This window comes from Felis catus, chromosome A1, assembly GCF_018350175.1.
Source record: "Felis catus isolate Fca126 chromosome A1, F.catus_Fca126_mat1.0, whole genome shotgun sequence".
Classification (NCBI taxonomy): Eukaryota; Metazoa; Chordata; class Mammalia; order Carnivora; family Felidae; genus Felis; species Felis catus.
Window position 1 is genome coordinate 130,582,902 of NC_058368.1, and position 18,298 is coordinate 130,601,199.

Genomic DNA, 18,298 nt, shown 5'->3' on the forward strand with positions numbered 1-18,298 from the left:
TAAAAGTAACATATTGAAAATGGCACATACATAGCAAACAAAACTGATAGCATTTGGGTTTGCAAGTATGGAAGCATAATGCCCCTATTTCTTGAGTTCTTTATATTTTAGTAATTGTCTTGAATTGTGTGCATGGACTATTTCCAAAGTCATGTATTTCATGTAAAAATCCAAGAATAAAATAAATTACGGAGAGTAATCAAATGTGGTTAGGACTCCCCAGTACTTTTGTAAAAATAACCTCCTTCTAATTTCCTCCGAGCTTGAGAAAGTACTTGAGTGGATCTTCTTGTCCCTTTGGAAGAAGGAATTTCAACACCCTCAACACAGCAAAAATCTTGGAAAGTTATCAGCCTTGATTGAAGATGAAATGGTAAATATCTACTTATGAAGTGAGGTCCAAAATTTTATGGTTTGCCAAATTCCATACCATGTCATGATCCCCTTAAATTGCGAACTGGTACTGTGCATCAAGTAATGACAAATCATTACACATTGTCTCTACTAGTCACCTTTCCAGTTAGTCCCTACATGCCTCGTTTATTTTTTTTAAGAAATAAAATAGCATACATACAGTTAAAGTTCCTTATGTTCCCCCTACACAAGCCAACTTTGTCCACCCCTTCCCTCAAAATGAAATCACTATTCTTAGGTTAGGATACTGGTGTCTAAATTTTAAAATTTCTATTATGTACATATATATCCATGAAAAGAAACCAATCTGCTTGCTGTGTTTTTAATATCTGTAACTGTATTGCATTCTGCACATTAAAGATTTTTAATTACTCCATTAAACATTTAGAACTAGTGATTCTTAGTTCTTTTGGTAGTATACAGTATTACATTGATATATGCACTATGGTTTAATTCTCTGTCCCTTCACTGATAGATATTTGTGTTGTCTTGTTTTTCTCTATTACAAATAATTCTATTGGCTGCACTGTGCATAGTTTTTGCACATAGGTTTGAGAGGGTGCTAAGAAATTGAATTCTTAGTTTGTAGGACATGCTGTCAGTATAATGGGTTTGAAATTACATTACTTGTGTTTTGCATTTTCCCAACTTCTAGTAATATTGTGGCCTCTGTTTTCATCCTTATTTGCCTAATTGTGTTCTCTTGGGTTACAACATATTCTTTGGCAATTTTCTACTGGATTATATTCTTACTGACCGATAGGAATTATTCTGAGTTTTTCCACTGTCTGTAATACATATTGGTTGTATTTTCTAGGTTACTTCTCTCCCTTTAATTTTCCGGTCTCTCTGTGCTGTTGAAGTTGTAAATGTTAGAGTCAGAATTACTCATCTCTTATGATTTATATCTTTTAAAGGAAAACCTCCACTGCCTAAATTACAGTTTTAATTTTTTGTTCACGTTTAGGTCTGTATCATATACATAATATATCTACTTCCTACCCTGGTATATATAAAAGCCCCACAAAGGCTTTAGTCTCTACTTGAGTGTTTTTCCTATTGGTCTTTCTTTCCCTCAGACAATAGCATACATCCTAATCACCTTAGCTTTATAATAAGTCTTGATATTTGATGAAACCAAGTCACCTCATTAGTTCTCTGATGTAAATTTTTGAAATCATCTGAGAAATTACAGGAAATTTTGATTATAATTGCACTGAATCTTAGGACTAATTTAAAAATAATTTACATCTTTAGTCACGCTTTCTATACCTAAAGGTTATACATGTATCTTAGCATTTATTTAGGCATTTTATAGGTCTCATATATCTATTTGGAGCTTACTTTTATTGAGGTATAACCAGTATAGAGTAAAATAAATCCTCTGGCCAATTTTGACAAATGTGTAAAGTCATGTAACCTCTACCTCAAAACACTTTCATTACCTCCAAAAGTTTCCCTGCATGCATTTATATTAATGTGCTCCCCACTCACGAGCCCTTGTCAACCACTAATTTGATATTTCTTTCTAGAGTTTTTCCTTTCCAGGATACCATATAAATCAAATCCTGCTCTTTTTTCACTTAGCATCATACTTTAAGATATACCTGTGTTGTTCTTTAAAAGAGAAAACTCCTTTTTAGCACTATTATTTCATTGACTGGACATACTATGATTATTTATCCATGCACCTGCTGATGGACATGTGGAATGCTTCTAGTTTAAAGTATGAATGAAGCAGTCATAAATATTGACTCACAGGTTTCATGTGGACATACTTTTGCATTTTTCATGGGTAAATACCTAATTATTGATTGGATTGCTCATTCTTACAGTAAGAGTATTTACAAAAACTCATTAGTATTCATGACTTGTACACCCACCCCAGCCACCGCAGTCAGGAGGGGATAGTTAGGGGTATGAGCAGATTTATCTACTCTGGGGCACAAAAAAAGAGGCTGTGGTTTGACATAACAACCAGAATATAAAGAAACTGACTCTAAAATTTTGCTAAATAGCAGGGAAATAGCTAGAACCCTGCCAGGGTTGGAGGGGCTAGCAAGTGCCACAGTTCATTTACCCCCTGCACTTGGATAGTACAGAGCAGGAACTGGGATTCCTCTCCAGCCTGCTGCATCAGTAGGTTCTGGGCACCTAGCCTATACCAGCTCTAGCCATTTCACCCTGGGACCTCCAGTGAGGCGCACAATGGGACTTCCTTAGACAATGCTCACTACAGCTCCAGCTATCTCACCAACATGACACAGGCACAAAGCACACCAGAACACTCTAGGCCTGTACCCTCACCAGGACACCCCTAGTGTAGAGTGCCCTGGGACCACACTGCCCAGAACATTCAGGGATTTTATGGCTTGTGCCTGCCATGGCTCCAGCCATTGCACTCGGGCTCACCAGTGCTCAATGACATAGGATCCACTATTCCACGCTAGTCTGGAAAAACATCCACCCACTAGGGTACTTGCTGTGATGAGTAACCCAGGAGCCCTCAGCCTGCACTGTCTCAGCTCAGGATGCCCAGCTGCATGGAGCACCCCAGAAGGGAGCGCCCCCATTCTTGTACCCAATCGACGTCAGCTATCCTGCTATGGCACCCTGTGCACACAGGACCTGGGGACCATCATGGCTTGTGCCCACTTCAGCTCCATCTATCCCACCAGGATGATCCATGTGCAGAATACCCCAGGACCCCCAGCCCATGCCAGCTACAACTCCAACTAGACAGCTAAAGATGTCAAAAGCACCCAGTTGACACAGGGGACATTCCTATACAAGGCCATTTTTCCAATTTTAGGAGATACAACTGTTTTGGCTAAGTCATAGAAAACAAAAGGTCAAACAAAATGATAGTATATAAGGATATGCTCCCAACAAAAGAATAAGACAAAACTTTTTAAAAAGAACTAAAAGCAGTAAAGGTAGTAGAATAATCACTTCTAAAGCTAGCGTTAGGAATAAAAAACACTAATTAAAAACATATAAACTATGCCAACATACACATAAAATGTGGTACAGGGGACTCAAAATGTAATGGTTTCAGAATAGATACAAAATTAAATGACTATAAACTTAATATAGACTACTACATATGTAAGATGTTACATATGAACCTCACTGTGAACACAAAAGCCTTTAAGAGATACACAAAAAATAAAAAGCCAAGCACAATATTGATGATTATTCCTTCTCTTGTGATTAAAGAGACACACTATGAAAACCAGTAAACAACTTACAAAGTGGCAATAAATACGTACTGATCAATAGTTATTTTAATGTAAATGTCCTAATGCTCTAAACACAAGACATACGTGACAGAGTATATTTTTAAAAAGAAACATCTATATTCTGCCTACAAGGGACTCACTTCAGACCTCAAGACATAGAGTGAAAGTGAAGGAATGGAAAAAGATATTCCACGCAAATAGAAGTAGAAAACAAAACACCCCCCCAAACCCTAGGTAACAATGCTTTCATCAAAAATTAGACTTTAAAACAAAGACTCTAACAAGAGACAAAGGCATTATATAATGGTAAAGGGGTCTATCCAAGAAGAGAATATAACATTTATAGATATGTACCCAACAGTGGAGTACCTAAATATATAAAACAAATATTAATAGACATAAAAGGAAAAAAAGACTAATACAGTAATAGTAAGGCACTTTAAAACTCCACTTAGATCAAAGGATAAATCATCCAGACAGCAAATCATTAAGGAAACAATGACTTTGAAAGACACATTAGCCCAAATGGACTTTACAAGTATATACAGAAAATTCCATCAAAAACAGAATATACTTCTTTTCAAGTGCACATGGGTCTATCCTCAGGGGAAATCACGTATTAGGCCATAAAACAAGTTTGAATATATTTCAGAAGACTGAAATCATATCAAGCATCATTTCTCACCACAACATTATGAAACTAGATAGCAATTACAAGAAACACACACATATACAAACCCATGGAAGCTAAATGACATGTTGGTCAACAACCAATGGGTCAGGGGCACCTGAGAAGTTCAGTTGGTTAAGCGTCCAACTCTTGATTTCAGCTCTGGTCATGTTCTCACAGTTCCTAAGATGGAGTCCTGCATCAGGCTTTGTTCTGTCAGTGTGGAGCCTGCTTTGGGATTCTCTCTCCCTCTCCCTCTCCCTCTCTGCTCTTCGCCTGTGTGTGTGCTCTCTCTCTCTCTCTCAAAATAAGTAAATAAATATAAAAAAAATGGGTCAATGAAAAAATACATGGAGACAAATTAAAATGGAAACAAAATGGCCCCAAATTTTGGGGATATAGGAAAAGGAGTTCTAAGAAGTTCATAGCAATACAGGCCCTCCTTAGAAAAACAAGAAAAATGTCAAACAAAGAAAAACAAAGCCCAAAGCAGATAGAAGGAATGAAAGAGACTTAAAAGAATAGAAATAATCCATGAAACCAAGAGATGGTTCTTTGAAAAGATAAACAATTTAAAAAAATGTTTTTTGTATGTTTATTTTTGTAGGAGAGACAGAACGTGAGCAGGGGAGGAGCAGAGAGAAAGGGAGACATAGAATCCCAAGCATGCCCCGGGCTGTCAGCACAGAGCCTGATGCAGGGCTCAAACTCACAAACTGTGAGATCATGACCTGAGCCAAAGTCAGACACTTAAACAACTGAGCCACCCAGGTACCCATTAAAGATAAACAATTTTAATATTTTAATAAACCTTTACCCAGGCTCATTAGGAAAAGGAGAAAAGAATCTAATAAATACAATGATATATGAAAAAGAGAAGTAGCATTCTTCCAAAGGTGAATCAGGAAGAAATAATCTGAACAAACTGATTACTAGTAACAAAATTGAATGAGTAATCAAAAAACTCCCAAAAAACAAAAGTCCAGGACCAGATGACTACACAGGTGAATTCTACCTAACATGTTAAGAAAAATTAATATCTCCTCTTCTTAAACCAGAACAAAAGATCCAGAAGTAAATAATGCTTCCATATTCCTATTATGAGGCCAGCATTATCCTGATATAAAAACCAGGTAAAGACATGACAAAAAAAAAATGGCAAGCAAGTATCCCTGATGAACCAAGATACAAAAACTCTCAACAAAATACCACATTGAACAATACATTAGAAGAGTCATGCAACAGATTCAAGGGGGATTTATTCCAGGGAATAAAGATGCTTCTCTATATCCACACATTTATGACATTAAACCTGAAGGATAAAAAAACCTATCATCAAAAGTCAACATCAATTCATAATCTCAACAAAGTGGGTTGAGACGGAATATACTTCAACATAACAAAGGCCATATGTGACATACCCACAGCTAACATCACACTCAAAGTAGTATGGGAGGTCCTAGCTATCAGACAAAATAAATAAATAAAAGGCATCAAAGAAGAACATGGTACCATCTATAGAAAAGTCTAAGGAATCCACCAAAAAGCCATTATCATTAATAATTCAGTAAATTAATGGGGTAAAAAATTAATGCACAGAAATGTGTTGCATTTTTTCTAAGGTTTTCATCACCTAGTGCTCATCATAAGTGCACTCCTTAATCCATATCATCTATTTTTACCAAACTCCTCACTCACATCCTCTCTGGTAACTATCAGTTCTCTGCAGTTAAGATTCTGTTTCTTGGTTTGTCTTTCTCACAACAGTGATAATGGCTAATACGCCAATAAAATTCAACAATAATTATAACTGTACCAAAACTATTAAAATACCTATGAATATACTTACACAATGAAGTGAAAGACCAGTCTTCTGAAAAGTATAAAACATTCATACAAGAAATTGAAGATGATACAAACATGGAAAGATATTCCATCCTAATGGTTTGGAAGAAATATTGTTAAAATGTCCATACTATCCAAAGTCATCTACAGATGCAATGCAGTCCCTGTCAGCATACCAATGCTATTTTTCATAGAAGTAGAACAAATAATACTAAATTTGTATGGAACCACCAACTTGAAAAGTCAATGAGCTCTTGAGAAAAAAGAACAAAGCCACAGGTGTCACAATCTCAAATTTCAAGATCTATCATAAAGCTATACTATTCAAATCAATATGGTACTGGCATAATAGACACCCATATCAAGGGAACAGGGTACAGAGGGCTAGAGTAAACCCACATTTATATGATTGGTTAACCTAAAACAAAAGAGGTAAGAATATTCAATAGGGAGAAAGCTGTCTCTTCAATAAGCGGTATTGGGAAAACTGGACCACTTCTAAAACCATACACAAAAATAAATTAAAAATATATTGTTGGATTCAGTTTGCTAATATTTTATTGAGAATTTTTGCATCCATGTTCATCAGAGATATTAGCTTATAGGCCACAGTGAGACCTAAAACCATAAAACAAACTCCTAAGGGGGGAAAAAAACATAAGCAGTAATACTTTGGTTATCAGCTTTAGCAACATTTTCTAAATATATCTCCTCGGTCAAGAGAAACAAAAGCAAAAATAAATTATTGGGACTACACCAAAATTAAAAGCTTTTGTGCAGTAAAGGAAACCAGTCACAAAATTAAAAAGGAATTTAATGAATGAAAAAAAGGTATTTGAAAAGGACATATCTGATAAGGGCTTAACATTTAAAGTATCTAAAAACTTAAATTCAACATACAAAAACTAAACAATCCAATTAAAAATGGGAAAAAAATCCTAAAAGACATTTTTTAAAGGAAGACATACAGATGGCCAACAGACACGTGAAAAGATGTTTGACATCAATCATCCAACAGGGAAATGCATCAAAACCACAAATGAGATATCACCCCACACAGTCAGAATGGCTAGTACCAGAAAAAAATAATAAGATTAGGTGAAGATGTAGAGAAAAAAGAACCTTCATACACTGTTGGTGGGAAGGTCAAATACTACAACCACTGTGGAAAACAGTAAGTAGGTTCCTTCAAAAAATTAAAAGTAGCAATACCACACAATCCAGAAATTCCAATACTAGATGTTTACCCAAGGAAAATAAAAACACTAATTAAAAAGGGGGTGCATCTCAACAATAGCCAAATTATGGAAAGAGCCTAAATGTCCATCAACTGATGAATGGATAAAAAAATTTTGGTTTATATACACAATGGAGTACTACATGGCAATGAGAAAGAACGAAATATGGCCCTTTGTAGCAACATGGATGGAACTGGAGAGTGTTATGCTAAGTGAAATAAGCCATACAGAGAAAGACAGATACCATATGGTTTCACTCTTGTGTGGATCCTGAGAAACTTAACAGAAACCCATGGGGGAGGGGAAGGAAAAAAAAAAAGAGGTTAGAGTGGAAGAGAGCCAAAGCATAAGAGACTCTTAAAAACTGAGAACAAACTGAGGGTTGATGGGGGGTGGGAGGGAGGGGAGGGTGGGTGATGGGTATTGAGGAGGGCACCTTTTGGGATGAGCACTGGGTGTTGTATGGAAACCAATTTGACAATAAACTTCATATACTGGAAAAAAAGGGGGGTGCATTCTAAGGGGGTGCATCTGAGAGAATGGAAAAAGTGGTATAATTATACAATGGCATATTACTCATCCATAATAGGAAATTATATCTTGCAATTTATGACAACATGGATGGACACAGAAGGTATTACGCTAAAGGAAATAAGATACAGATAATTACATTATTTTACTTATATGTGGAATCCACCACCCCCAACCAAAATGAACAAATAAACCAAGAAAAATGAACAGACCTTGAAATATAGAGAACAATCTTGTGCTTTCCAGAAGGGAGGGTGGAGAGGAATGAGCAAAATGGGTAAAGGGGAGTGAGAGATTCTATATTTCAGTATGGAATGAATAAGCATGGGATGAAACCCACAGCATAGCAAATCTAGTTAATGGTATAATAATGGTAATGTATGGTATATTGTGGTGAGCAGAGCTTAACTTACAGAGTTGGTGAGTCACTATGTTGTACACTTAAAACCGGTATAACATTCTGTAGCAACGACTTCAATGAAAAAGAGTGTTGACTCTGACCACTCCTATTCAGTACATTACTGGAAATCCTTACAGAGCAGTCAGAAAAGAAAAAGAAAGTAAAAGCACCAGAATTGTACAGGAAGAAGTAAAAGTGTCACAATCTGCAGATGACAGGGTTTTATAAATAGAAAATACTCAAGTCCACACCTAAAAACTCTTAAATCTCTATGAATTCAGTAAAGTTGTAGGAAGCCAAATTATCATAAAAAGCAGTAGTATTTCTATATACTAACAATGAAATATGTGAAAATGAAATAAAGAAATCCCATTTACAACAGCATAAATAAATCAATAAAATCCTTATTAACAAACTTAACCAAAGAAGTGAAAAATCACTACTCTGGAAACTTCAAGATACTGAAGTTAAATCAAAGAAGAAATGAAAAAATGAGTGGTAGTCTCTGTTTATGGATTGGAAGAATTAATATTAAAATATATGTACTATTAAAAGCAATCTATAGATTCAGTGCAGTCTCTATCAAGATTTCAATGGCAACTTTACGGGAGGAAAAAACACAGTCTTAAACATAAGATGGCACCACAACAACCCTGAATAGCCAAGGTAATCCTGGAAAATTAGAAACAGGAGACATCAAAACCCTTGATTTTAAACTATACTATCAAACTATATTAAAACACTATGGTACTGGTGTAAAAACAGACAAAGAAATCAATGGAACAGAATTAAGAGCCCAGAGGTAAACCCAAGCATATACAATCAATATTAATAAGGGAGCCAGTATGGTTCAATGGAGAAAAGACAGTCTATTTAATAAAAGGTGCCAAGAAAATTAGGTCTTCACATGTAAAAGAATAAAACGGCACCCCCTTCTTATGTCACTAACAAAAATTAACTTGAAGTGACTTAAACATAAAACCTGAGACCATGAAATTCTTAGAAGAAAACAGGAAAAATGTTATTTGCTATGGGCGTTGGCAATGATTCTTTGGATCATGGCACCTAAAGCATGAGCAACAAAAAAAAAAACAAACAAAACAACAAACAGCTGGGTTACATCAAACTAAAAAGCTCTTACACAGCATAAGAAATTATCAACAAAGTGAAAAGACAACCTACTGAAGGGAAAAATGTATTTGCAAACTATATATCTTATGGATGGTTAATATCTAAAATATGTAAAAAATTCATGCTGATAAAAATTAAAAAGCAAACAGTCTAATTGGCCCATCTAAATGGACAAAAGACCTAACTGTACATTTTTCCAGAGGTGACTTGCAAAAGGCCAACATGTACATGAAAAGATGTTCAGTTTCAGTAATCATCAGGGAAATGCAAATTAAAAATACTATGAGGTATCACTTCATGCCCATTACAATGGCCATTATAAAAAAGTACATATAGTTCTCCCACCATTGCACCCACAATAACTGAGGTGGTCACTCCAGACAACCAGGCCGTGGGCCAGCTCCACCCACCAGTACACCCACACCAGTCACAGTTCATTCATAATAAGAGGGTTCACGCAGCCCACACAGGGTACATTCTCAGAGCAGCCAGTGCTTATGACCAAGTGGCATTGTGCTCTGGGCCACAAAGGAGGCCGTCTACATAAAACCACTGCTGTCAAGGCAAACAGAGATGCAGCTGGCTTACTTAATGCAAACAAACAGAATGAGACAAAATAGGGAGACATAGAAACATGTTCCAAACAAAAGCACAAGACAAAAACATTAAATGGACCAATCTACTGAAAAAGAGTTCAAAGTAATGGCCATAAGGATGTTCACTGAAATTGAAAAAAGAAAGGATTAACTCAGAAGTTCAATAAAGAGAAAATATCACAGCTGAAAAATATAGTACATGAAATAAAAAAAAAAACACTAGAGGAAAACAAGAGATTAGAGAAAACAGCAGAATGGATCAGCAAGCTGAAAGACAGGAGAGAGATTGAAAATCACTCATGCTGAGCAGAAAAAAAAAAAAGATACTATGAAGGGACCCCTGGAACAACATTAAGCATAATAACTTTTGCATTATAAGGGCCCCAGCAGAAGAGGACAGAGAAAGGTGCAGAAACAGCAGCTGTAAACCTCCCTAGCCTGAGGAAAGAAACAGACATTCAGCTCTAGGAAGCAGAGGGAACCCCCAAAACTATGAACCCAAGGAGGTCTACAGAAAGACACATAATAGTTAGAAAGTCAAAAAGCAAAGATAAAGTCTTAAAAGTATCAAGAGGAAAGCACATATTTATGTACAAGTGAAATCTCATGGACTGTCAGCTAACTTTTCAGCAGAAACTTTGCAATCCGTAAGGGAGTGGCATGATATATTCAAACTGCTGAAAGGAAAAATCATACAATCAAGAATATTCCACCCGGAAATACTGTCATTCAGAATTGAAGGTGAGATAAAGGAGTTGATCTCCACTCAACTGGCCTTATAAGAAATGTTAAAGTGTCTTCTTTCAGCAAAGAAAAGGTCATAACTAGAAGTAAAAAAATATGCATATATTAAAGAAAAAAATAACATCAGTAAAACCAATGTATAGTTAAAGGTAGTAGATAAATCATTTATAAAACCAAGAAGAAGGTTAAAAGACACAAAATTATGAAATAAATTATATCTACAAATTAAGGAATACATAAAATGTGAAGGGCTCGTGTAAAAAAGTAGTGCTTTTAGAGTGTATTTGTACTTAGCTTACCATCAAACTAATGCAGACTATTATATTGAAGGCGTTACATAGTAACTACAAGCCAAAAACCTTTAAGAAATATGCAAAATAATTTAAAAAGAGGAATCCAAGCCTAACACTGAAGAAAGTCATCAAATTGTAAGACAACAAGATAAACAGAAGGGAAGTGATAACTACAAATGTAACCGGAGCAATTAACAAAACGGCAATAAATACATACTGATCAGTAATTAATGTAAACTGACTCAATATTCCAATATTCAATATTCAGGTGAATGAATGGATAAAACAAACAAGCAAACACAAACAAAACCCATCTATATACTGCCTCCTGGAGACTCACTTTAGACCTAAAACACATACAGACTCAAAGTGAAGGGATGGAAAGTTATTCCATGCAAATGGAAGTGGAAAACAGACGGAGTAGCAATATGTAGACAAAATAGGCTTTGAAACAAAGACTGTAACAAGAGACAAAGAAGGGTATTACATAATAGGGGGATCAATCCAATAAGGAGATATAATAACTGTTAATATCTTTGCACTCAACATTAGAACATCTAAATATATAAAACAAATATTAACAAACATAATGGGAGAAAATTGAATGTAATACAATAATAGTGGGAACTTTAACATCCCCCTTGTATCAATGGATAGATCATCTAGACTGAAAATTCAAATAAGGAAATGGCTGTGAAAGACACATTAGACCAGATAGACTTCACAGAAAAATACAGACCATTTCATTAAAAAAAAAAAAAAAAAGCAAAATACACATTATTTTCAAGCGCATGTGAATCATTCTCCAGGAGAGATTACATGTTAGGCCACAACATAAATCTTAATAAATTTCAAAAGATTGAATTAATATTGTCCATATTTTCCTACCACAATAGTGTAAAACTAGAAATCAACTATAAGAAAAAAACCAACACAGAGAGGGTAAACAACATGCTACTAAGTAACTGATGGGTCATTGAAGGAATCAAAGAGGAAATAAAAAAAATTCCTTGAGAGAAATGAAAATGGAAAAATAATGGTTCAAAATCTTTCAGTTGCGGAAAAAGCAGTTCTAATAGTAATGTTGATAGTGATACAGCCTGACCACAAGAGACAAGAAAATTCTTAAATAATCTAATCTTATACCTAAATGAACTAGAAAAATAAGAAACAAATATCAAAGTTAGAAGCAGGAAGAAAGAATTAACATAAGAGTGGAAATAAGAAAGAAACAAAAAAATAGAAAAGATTAATAACCTAAGAGGTGATCTTTGAAGAGATAAAGAAAAAAATTGATAAACCTTTAGCAGACTCAAGAAAAAAGTCAAAGAACCAAAATCAGAAATGAAAAAGAAGTTACAGGCCACCCTCGGGTCTCGGCGGCGAGGTCAGCGGTGAGGTCAACAGTGCAGTCCACAGTAGGAAATGGCAGTCCTCCCTGAAGTCGATGGCACAGACAAAGCCAGCCAGAACTACATATTGGACTGCAATGAAAGGTGCTTCCCTAGCGCCAGAGTGCACAGAGCAGGACTTTGAATCCTAGTCAAGCGCAGGGTCAGGGGAGTTGGTGGAGTAAGAAGGACTGCCCCGTCTGTGCCTGCGGCACAGGTGAAGACAACTCAGAGTCCACTGAGTCTGGCTCAGTGGAGAAGAGACTGGGGAATCACCATCCCCACCGCCCCACACACACCACCACCACCACCACCAAGGCGGGGCCTCAGGGATCAGTCCCGGGGCCCAGAGTGGAGGTGGGTCCAGACTACACCAAACCACTGGGTAACGGTGTATCTTCCGGAGCAGGATAGACCCTGCAGACAGCTCCTCAAGACAAGTGCTGCAGCATTACTTGGATTAACTCTAGGTCAATTCTGGATATATAGATATATTCTCCCCCCTCCCCCATTTCTCCTCCTTATCTCTTCCCTCCCTTTTTCATTCTCTCTCTCTGGATTAAGCCTTTTAGTCTCCATACCTATTCAATGTTTATTTTTTCTCCCCTCTGCCCCCGCTCCTGCTCCTGTCATTTCTCTCTTTGTATGTGCTCGTCCATCAGCACCACCTCCAACCTCTACTTTTAGTTGGTATTTTTTGGTTTTTTGGTTTTAGTCTTTAGTTTTTTGTTTTTGTTTGTGTTGTTTGTGTGTTTGCGTGTTTTTGTCTCCTGTTTGTCTGTTTTCCTTTACAGGGCTACTCCAAGGAACAAATCAAAGCACACCTGGTGGAGGGTCCAAAATATCACTATGAGTAGGGTAATAAAATAACCAAAGTCACATCTACAGAGAGCAAGTAACCATCTCCAAAAACACACCTCCTGAAGGGCCATGCCCTGGACAGTGTATGACCACCCCACCCCTTTAATATTGCAGTGCTCGCAGGTGCAGAGCACACAACAAGCTTTTAAAACGCATAAGGGATAGAAAACTGGCCAAAATAATGAAACAGAAGAATTCTCCTCAAAAGAAATTCCGGCAAGTAGTGACAGCTAACGAATTGATCAAAACCAATTTAAGCAATATAACTGAACAAGAATTTAGAATAATAGTCATAAAATTAATTTCTTGGCTTGAAAAAAAGCATAGAGGACAGCAGAGAATCTATTGCTACAGAGATCAAGGGACTAAAAAATAGTCATGATGAATTAAAAATGCTATAAATGAGGTGCAAAATAAAATGGAGGCGGCCATAGCACAGATTGAAGAGGCAGAGGAGAGAATAGGTGAATTAGAAGATAAAATTATGGAAAAAGAGGAAGTTGAGAAAAAGATTAAAAAAATCTAGGAGTATGAGGGGAGAATTAGAGAACTAAGTGATGCAATCAAACGGAACAATATCCATATCATAGCAATTCCAGAAGAAGAAAGAGAGAAAGGGGCTGAAGGTGTACTTGAACAAATCATAGCTGAGAACTTCTCCAGTCTGGGAAAGGAAACAGGCATTAAAATCCAAGAGGCACAAAGAACTCCCTTCAGATGTAACTTGAATGATCTTCTGCATGATACATCATAGTGAAACTGGCAAAATATAAGGATAAAGAGAGAATTCTGAAAGCAGCTAGGGATAAACAGGCCTTAACATACAAATGTAGACACACAAGAGTAGTAGCAGACCTATCTACTGAAACTTGGCAGGCCAGAAAGGAATGGCAGGAAATCTTCTATGTGATGAACAGGAAAAATTTGCAGCCAGGAATCCTTTATCCAGCAATTCTATCTTTCGGAATAGAAGGAGAGATAAAGGTCTTCCCAAACAAACAAACAAAAAACTGGAAGGAATTCATCACCACTAAACCAGCCCCACAAGAAATCCTAAGGGGGACTCTGTGAGTGAAATGTTGTAAGGACCACAAAGTACCAGAGACATCACTAGAAGCATGAAACCTACAGACATCCCAATGACTCTAAACCCGTATCTTTCTATAATAACACTGAATGTAAACGGACTAAATGCTCCAACCAAAAGACAAAAGGTATCAGAATGGATAAAAAAACAAGACCCATCTATTTGCTGTCTACAAGACACTCATTTTAGACCTGAGGACACCTTCAGATTGAAAGTGAGGGGATGGAGGACTATCTATCATGCTACTGGAAGTCAAAAGAAAGCTGGAGTAGCCATACATAACAAGAGATGAAGAAGAGCATTATATAATAATTACAGGGTCTATCCAGGAAGAGCTAACAATTATGAATGTCTATGCACCGAATCCAGTAGCACCAAAATATATAAAAGAATTAATCACAAACACAAGAAACCTTATTGATAATAATGTGGCAAATAAGAGAATTGAGATCATACCATGCACACTTTCAGATCACAATGCTATGAAACTTAAAATCAACCACAGGAAAAAGTCTGGAAAACCTCCAAAAGCATGGAGGTTAAAGAACACCCTACTAAAGAATGAATGGGTCAACCAAGCAATTAGAGAAGAAATTAAAAAATATATGGAAACAAATGAAGATGAAAATACAACAATCCAAACGCTTTGGGATGCAGTGAAGGCAGCCCTGAGAGGAAAATACATTGCAATCCAGGCTTATCTCAAGAAACAAGAAAAATCCCAAATACAAAATCTAACAGCACATCTAAAGGAAATAGAACAGCAAAGACACCCCAAAGCCAGCAGAAGAGAAATAATAAAGAACAGAGAATAAAAATTATAGAATCTAAAGAAACTGTAGAGCAGATCAATGAAACCAAGAGTTGGTTTTTTGAAAAAATAAACAAAATTGATAAACCTCTAGCCAGGCTTCTCAAAAAAAAAGGGGGGGGATGACCCAAAGAGATAAAATCATGAATGAAAAATGGAATTATTACAACCAATCCCTCAGAAATACAAGCAATTATCAGGGAATAAAATGAAAAATTATATGCCAACAAAATGGATAACCTGGAAGAAATGGAAAATTCCTAAACACCCACACACTTCCAAAACTCAAATGGGAAGAAATAGAAAATTTGAACAGACCCATAACTAGTGAAGATATTGACTCAGTTATCAAAAATCTCCCCAAAATAAGAATCCAGGACCAGATGGCTTCCCTGGGGAATTCTACCAGACATTTAAAGCAAAGATAACACCTATCCTTCTCAAGCTGTTCCAAAAAATAGAAAGGGAAGGAAAACGTCCAGACTCATTCTATGAAGCCAGCATTACTTTAATTCCCAAACCAGACAGAGACCCAGACAGAGACAGAGACCAGCAAAATAAGAGAACTACAGGCCAATATCCCTGATGAAAATGGATGTAAAAATTCTCAGCAAGATACTAGAAAATTGAATTCAATAGCATATAGAAAGAATTATTCACCATCATCAAGTGGGATTCATTCCTGGGCTGCAGGGCTGGTTCAATATTCACAAAAATATCAGTGTGATATATCACATTAATAAAAGAAAAGATAAGAACCATATGATCCTGTCAATAGATGCAGAAAAAACATTTGACAAGATATAGCATCCTTTCTTAATAAAAACCCTCAAGAAACTTGGGATAGAAGGAACATACTTAAACATCATAAAAGCAATTTATGAAAAGCCTGCAGCTATTATCATCCTCAATGGGGAAAAACAGAGCTTTCCCCCTGAGATCAGAAACACGAGAGGGATGTTCACTCTCACTGCTGTTGTTTAACATAGTGTTGGAAGTCCCAGCATCAACGATCAGTCAACAAAATGAAATAAAAGGCATCAAAATTGTCAAAGATAAAGTCAAAATTTCACTTTTTGCAGATGACATGATACTCTACATGGAAAACCTGACAGACTCCACCAAAAGTCTGCTAGAACTGATACATGAACTCAGCAAAGTTGCAGGGTACAAAATTAATGTACAGAAATTGGTTGCATTTTTAGACACCAATAATGAAGCAACAGAAAGAGAAATAAAGAAACTGATCCCCTTCACAATTGCATCAAGAATCATAAAATACCTAGGAATAACCCTAACCAAAGATGTAAAGATCTGTATGCTGAAAACTACAGAAAGCTTATGAAGGGATTTGAAGAAGATACAAAGAAATGGAAAAACATTCCATGCTCATGGAGTGGAAGAGTAAATATTGTTAAAATGTCAATACTACCCAAAGCAATCTACACATTCAATGCAATCTTGATCAAAATTGCACCAGCATTCTTCTCCAAGCTAGAACAAGCAATCCTAAAATTTGTATGGAACCACAAAAGACCCCAAAGAGCTAAAGTAATATTGAAGAAGAAAACTGAAGCGGGAGGCATCACAATCCCAGACTTTAGCCTCTACTACAAAGTTGTAATCATCAAGACAGTATGGTATTGGCACAAAAACAGACACATAGGCCAATAGAATAGAATAGAATAGAATAGAATAGAATAGAATAGAATAGAATAGAACAGACACTCCAGAATTGGACCTACAAATGTATGGCCAACTAATATTTGACAAAGCAGGAAAGAATATCCAACGGAAAAAAAGACAGTCTCTTTAACAAATGGTGCTGGGAGAACTGGACAGCAACATGCAGAAAAATGAAACTAGACCATTTTCGTACACCATTTACAAAAATAAACTCAAAATGGATGAAGGACCTGAATGTAAGACAGGAAATCATCAAAACCCTGGAGGAGAAAGCAGGAAAAAAAACCTCTCTTACCTCAGCTGCAGCAATTTCTTACACGACACATCTCCAAAGGCAAAGGAATTAAAAGCAAAAATGAACTATTGGGACCTCATCAAGATAAAAATACCTTCTGCAAAGGAAACAATCAACAGAACTAAAAGGCAACTGATGGATTGGGAAAAGATATTTGTAAATGACATATCGGACAAAGGGCTAGTATCCAAAATCTGTAAAAAACTCACGAAACTCCACACCTCAAAAACAAATAATCCAGTGAAGAAATGGGCAGAAGACATGAATAGACACTTTTCTAAAGAAGACATCTAGATAGCCAACAGACATGAAAAGATGCTCAACATCGCTCCTCACCAGGGAAATACAAATCACAACCACACTGAGATGCCACCTCACACTGGTCAGAGTGGCTAAAATGAACAAATCAGGAGACTATAGATGCTGGACAGGATGTGGAGAAATGGGAGCCCTCTTGCACTGATGATAGGAATGCAAACTTGTGCAGCTGCTCTGGAAAACAGTGTGGAGGTTCCTCAGAAAATTAAAAATAGATCTACCCTATGACCCAGCAATAGCACTGCTAGGAATTTACCCAAGGAATTCAAGAGTGCTAATGCAGAGGGGCACTTGTACCTCCAATGTTTATAGCAGCACTTTCAACAATAGCCAAATGATGGAAAGAGCCTAAATGTCCATCAACTGACAAATGGATAAAGAAGATGTGGTTTATATATACAATGGAATACTACATGGCAATGAGAAAGAATGAAATCTGGGCATTTGCACCAACGTGGATGGAACCGGAGGGTATCATGCTAAGTGAAATAAGGCAGGGAAAGACAGATACCATATGTTTTCACTCATATTTGGATCCTGAGAAACTTAACAGAGAACCAGGGCGGGGGTAAGTGGGGAAAAAAAAGTTACAGAGAGGGAAGGAGGCAAACCATAAGAGACTCTTAAACACTGAGACCAAACTGACAGTTGATGGGGGGTGGAGGAGATGGGAAAGTGGGCGATGGGCATTGAGGAGGGCACCTGTTGGATGAGCACTGGGTGTTGTATGGAAACCAATCTGAAA

At 36.6% G+C, this 18,298-nt stretch overlaps 1 long non-coding RNA gene across 2 annotated transcripts in view; it reads left to right on the forward strand.

Annotated features, from left to right (window-relative positions):
* LOC111561358 overlaps positions 1-18,298 on the forward strand; it is a 63,996-nt gene that overhangs the window by 20,397 nt on the left and 25,301 nt on the right. For both annotated transcript variants that reach the window (XR_006600485.1, XR_002743870.2), the window contains one exon: positions 263-373. This is a non-coding gene — a long non-coding RNA (uncharacterized LOC111561358). The remainder of the gene's footprint in view (positions 1-262; positions 374-18,298) is intronic.